The following is a 6,000-nucleotide window of genomic DNA, read 5'->3' as shown; positions in this document are numbered from 1 at the left end:
GTTTCATCCCTACAAGTCTGTTACTGTCTGATTATTCTTCATTACAGTGTACTATATATAGACAGTTGCTCAGATTAATTTTGTAAGAAAAACTGAATTTGATCTTATATTGTCTTGATCATTGTTACAGTTTCTCAGTAATGAGTGAGCAAATCACATGAGCTAATTTCATCAGCCAGGAGTTACTGACAGATTATCAGTATGTGTATTATAGAAATGAAATTCTGAATGCAGTTCACTTGCCTCTACGATGTGTGCCTCATTTTGCCTCCATCAGACTATTGAGTATCATAACTTTGTGTGTCCACTGCTCTCAAAGGAGGTGGCTTGATAACCACCTTAGAGAATCACGGCATCGTTGAGGTTGGAAGGGGCCTCTGGACATCACCAGCTCCAACCCCCCCCAAGTCAGGCACGGCCACCTAGAGCAGGTTGCCCAGGACCATGTTCAGATGGCATGTGGAGGACTCCTACAGTCACCCAGAGTAGGAATGTCCCACAGTACAAGGGACTGCATCATCTGAATGACATCAGTGGTCTCCCTACACTTTCTTGGGTTTGTGATACCATTAAATCTTCCAGATTAAAGCATTTGGATACTGGAAAGCTGTGGGTGTGAGTGAAGAATTTCTCTATTCCCAGACTAACGCTAGTTTCAATACTTTTTTCCTCTCTCCCATTGTTTGGCCAACATCTCTACTGGGATGTCACCAGCAGATGCCACAAGGTTGTTGTAGGAACCCTTGTGCATGTGTATTTCAGCTCTTATTCTACTGCAGCTGTGTTCCTCATGCCCACCCTCAAACCTGGGGGTTCCTCTGGGTATAGACAGGCAGAGCTGCTCTGCTCCAGCATTCAGCTGGGTAGACAAAGGAGCGCTGCAGAAACACAACCCATCTCAGCTCAGTGCCTCTGTTAACTAGTGAAAACATGGTGCAGAAAGTATTAACCAGGGACAAGGATGGACAGCCTGAGGCAGAGGGACCTGAGGGTCACACCACATGGAGCAGGAGCAAATGGGGTGAGGCGGAGCAGGACACCAGGTAGTCACCGCTGATGAGACAGGATCAGCACACGCTGATTTTGTCATCCCTTGGAACACAGATTTTTGGAATCACAGTACCGCTGTGGTATCAGTGTATTTCTCATCTCTGCCCACATTTCTCCATCTGTAATGAAAAGACACAATCCAGATACTCTTTATTGCTTGTACATTAATACAATATATACATCTTCTCATTGGTCTTTTTTTATTGTTCTGAGATTTAATGTTTAGCAATTGGAATACCTTCTTGTCGTAAATCAGTGCCATGGGACAGTTCTGTAGCTGTATTTGTTACATTTTTTATACCACATCCATCAATTACTCTCACCATCTTTAACTGCCCCCACCAGTTTTCTAAGTAACTAACAACAATTTTTTATGCTTGTCCAACTGGAGATGCTGTACAGGGGCCCAACAGTTGTCCTCAAAAAACAGGTGGTTTGAAAACTGCTGCAAGCTGGACTTGCAAAAAAAAAAAAATGAAGATGCCTAAAAATCACCTCAAAAGACATAACCCTGCAGCTCAAAGAGACAGAATTTGTTCCATCTTTACAGGATATTCATGTTTTATGGGTCACACTTGCGCACTGAAACAATGCCTAGTTATGTATCAATCCAATGAAAAAATATTAAATTAGTTGGTATTTCTCTTTTCTGGCTTGGCTTCCAGGTTCCACAGCTGGATCTGAATTAAACTATTGCAGCACATGGGTAGTCTTGTCCTAAAGTACCATTATTAAAAATGAAAGATTGAGCACCACCTGCTTTAGTTGGGTTTAAATACCATTTACATCTCTTGGGTGAATATTAAAATACAGGGAAATAAAAGTAGTTACTTTTGCCTTACTCTTTATGAGGTTTTACATTTGTTTTAAATATTGCTAAGATTTTAGACAAGGTTTAACAGTAATTGGACAAATTCTCAGTTAAATTGTTATACTATTGTCTACGCTTTCAGGAAGCTTGATTTGTCTTGTCCAGTTCTAAATGAAAGCAGCATGATCCACCATCCTCCAGCATGCTGAAGCCACTTGCCTTTTTTCAGTCAAGGAGTAAAATGCTTCCTTTTTTGATTCAGTAGTGCCTTACACTCCCTGCACATGTAAGTGACAGCCTACATTCTGATCGGCAGAGAGTAAAAATTTACGATCAGAGTCAACCATTAAAAAAGAAACACTCTGAAAACATAATCCCCTGTTCTCCAAGTTTCTCTAAATTCTAATTCATATGTATTAGTACCTAGGTCTCACTTCAGTATGTTTGCTGTGTTCTTATTAGTCGAAGCTTTTACTTGGGTAAAACGCCAGTAGAGGAGACTTGGACTGGGTGACCTCTAAGCTCAGTGAGCCATTAAACAAGTGACATCCTGGTAGACTTGCAGAATAATTAAAATTTAAATGCAAAGGCATATTATCACTGCTGGATGTATGCAAATTGTTAACTGTTTATAAAATGCAAGGAAGAGTGTCAATGTCAGTTTATGGTTTAGATTTAACATACATAGAAGTGTTTGTATTTCCTGTATTCAGCCAGTTACACATATGAATGCTGTACATGGTGTTAAAGCATTAAAGCTAAGGACAAAATTTGTCCTCAAAACATTAATTACACCAGGCAATCCTGTTAAATACAATGAATTCAGTTGAATTTAATGAGGTTTCCTGGTGTAAATGAGGGCAGAGCTCAGTTCTAAAACACAGCATGCATGTGTCATCTGGCTAAGTGAGAAAAGCTGTGGAAAGTACAGCCTGAATGAGCTGATTGTTGTATTCAAGTCTTAAAGCTTAATGTGCCTTAACAGAAGTTCTGCATTTAAATTTCTTCTTTTATTAAAAGCAGCAAAGAAGCTGTACTTCAGACATTCAGATAATTACATTATGCACAGGGCCCCTGATCCTCAAAAGGACTTAAGCATCTATCTGCCATTTCTGGTACGTAACTGCAGTTCAGGTGATAAAGGCATCCCTTAACCAGCTGGTCATTTACATTTTCCTGGTGCCTCAGTTTTTGGACTGGACCCATTCAACGTTCCCCAAAAGGCATGTGCAGATGTGCCTGAGACTCCACAATGGACTTCAGCCAGCGTACTGGAAAGGACGATCATTCCTGCACCTACCTCATGTTTCCAAGAGCCCTCGTGCAGCCATGCGTGAGCTGGATGAGCTCACTGACCCTGTGGAAAAGCTCCCCAAGCCAGCAGACACCCGCCTCAGAGTCATCGTCATCCCGAGGCTTTCAACACGAGGACGTGCTGGCAATAGCCACCCTGCCCGGGCAGGCCACCAGGTTTTCTGCACTGCAGTGCTCTAAGGGGTGGTAGACAGACCACCTCCTCTGAGGCATTTGCTGCAGGTGTCTTTCAAACCCAACTGGAGAGGGGAGTAAGCAGGAAATAGTCCGCCTGCATAGCTACGGTGCATCTGTCTTACTTGTCCATCAGCTCATGTTCTTAATCACCCACATGCATCGTAGCCATTCAACAGAAGATTGCAACATGTGTGGTACCCCCATCTCCAGTCGTATTTAGCTGTAGTGAGAAACGCACATTCCCTCTCCAATTTGCAATCAAGCCATGTGTGAAAACAGGACTGAAGCATCACATACAGATTTAAATTTATTCCAAATAGGTAGAACCACGGCAGCCAGAGTCAATTTCTCTGAGCAGGTACTTGGGACACTGGCACACACACCGGCGCAGGCAGCAGGACTGAGCCCCAGCCCAGGGCTGTGGTGGCAGCTGGTGCGTAACCCGGCCACCACATCACCAAGAACAGCAGCGTCCCTCCTTCCCACCAGCAGCGGGTCAGCTTTATGCTGTCTGAGTCTTTTGGAAGAAAAAAATAAACCTCAGGGTAGACCCAAATTGAATTCTCCAGGCCCAAATGCCTGTGACTACAGGGGAACCCACAGCCTAGAGCTGGGCTTGGCTGCTCAGCGCTGTGTCAGTGAACAAATGCAATCCCAGAGCACCACAGGGGCAGAGAGCACACCCAGCCCAATTTTCCACCAGCCAATGTGGCTTACTAACAGGCACAACAGCTATTGACCAGTACCCTGAGAAGCAGCATAGAAGGGAACGAAATGGAGAGGCACTCGTCAAAATTAGCACAGGTATCCCAGAGAACTGCAGTAGGGAAAGCCAGCACTGAAACAGATCCACAGGCCTTTCACCGTTGAATCTTTGCCCAGGCATTTTAGGTTTTGAAATTTTGCTTCTTGTCTTATTATACATTTAATAAAAAATGAGAGCTAGTGACCCAGTCACATAAATATTAGGTTTGCAAATTGCAGGTACAACAGAATGCTTCTTTGCAAACACACTAAATGTTTTGGGAATCAAGCTGTAAAGTCACAATGAGTGCAGCAAATCACATCAAATCTGGATCCTTGAGCCAGGAACATTTAACTTGTAACAGTAATTCATCCCCTGATGAGTTTATATGTCTCTTGGCTTCAGGAAACAGAAGCCAAGTGGCAGTAACCCTGTTTCAGGGAGAGGGAAGGGAATGTCAGAATTCCTACCATTTTCACAGGGAAGGCACCCAGGCAGATGATGTCATTTTCCAGCACAGCACAGGTCAGGTCCCCAGCCTCTGCCTGGCCAAATACCTAAATCCATGATTTGGCTACTAGGGATATTCTTCAAAGCTCAGCTGCCACCTTGGTTGTTACGCGCAGTGGCGTCTGCCAGCTGATATGACATGATGGCCTTTGTCAGGAAACCATCCCTTCTGAGCAGTTCCTCGTGCAAACTAAATCCCAGAGTCAGGAACCAGGCAGGAGAGCGTCTCCTCCGAGAGATGCTCCGAGTGCAGGAAGACTTTATACTTGTCAGGTTCGCTGTCAGCATTTTCCTACACTCCTTTGTAGGCACCCCTCAGTGCCTGGTGTGGATGTTACCAGTCTAACTAACTGGTTATGAAATGTCTTTGCATTAGGATATCAGCCAAAGACACTTGCCCCAGGACACATAACAAGGGAGGGCAGCATCAGAGATTTCGCAGCCATCTGGTTGTCCACCTAATTTATTAAAAAGCCCACTGACCATCCACAGCTTTCTTATAGTTTACTAGCAGAAAACAAGGCCACTGCTCTCTCAAGCAGATCATGAGAAACTGAGGTATATGCCACTTGGGAAAAGCTGCGATTGAAGTGGAAAATAATACACAGGTACCAAAAAAGCTATCGCCTGCAAACCCCTCAGCTCACTACCACTTCTCCTACCATTTAAAAACAAACAAGCAAACAAACAAAAAACTTTAATCCTGGAGGAGTTGAAATATTTCCCTTGCCTGAGTTAATGCTGCCAAAGTGTTGTTGCTGGAACCACTGACATAAATTTTCATACTACACCAATGCACTGAGATTTTCCACTAGCTGCAGTAAAACAGACCCATGGTTTCGGACCAAAAATTGATTTAGCTTTGCTCTTTTAGATGGGGGTGGGGGGGAGTGGAACAAAAACCACACACACAGAAACACAAAAAATCACCATGAAAATACACTGCAATTTTCATCTGAAGGAACGGAACATTCTCCCTCCCTCCTCTCCACTCTCTGGAGTGTTTTCTATTAACATTTTATTCTGCCCAGCTGTTTCCTCACAGTGTAATCTCCCATGTAATCTCTTCACAGGTGTAGAATCTTTATACCGGCCCCAAATTGCTTTTTTCCTGGCTGACAAAAGACACTTTAAGAGAGCAAAGCTTTCACCCTTACAAAGACACCTATAGCACTAAAGGGCATGGTCTCAAAAGCACAGACAGTGAGACCCCCACAGCCTCCACCACCTCTCAGCAGCAGAATGCATTGTGCTATGAAAATGATGAATGAACGTTAGCACTGTGATCATGTGTTATTCTTGACAGCGGGGAGATGGGAGCTGTACTGGGTGTATATATTTCTCCAGAGAGGCAACAAAACAAGGTGGTTCAGTCCTGCTTTCCAGGTCACAC

Source organism: Nesoenas mayeri (assembly GCF_963082525.1).
Source record: "Nesoenas mayeri genome assembly, chromosome: 3".
NCBI lineage: Eukaryota > Metazoa > Chordata > Aves > Columbiformes > Columbidae > Nesoenas > Nesoenas mayeri.
This window is presented reverse-complemented; position numbering follows the sequence as displayed.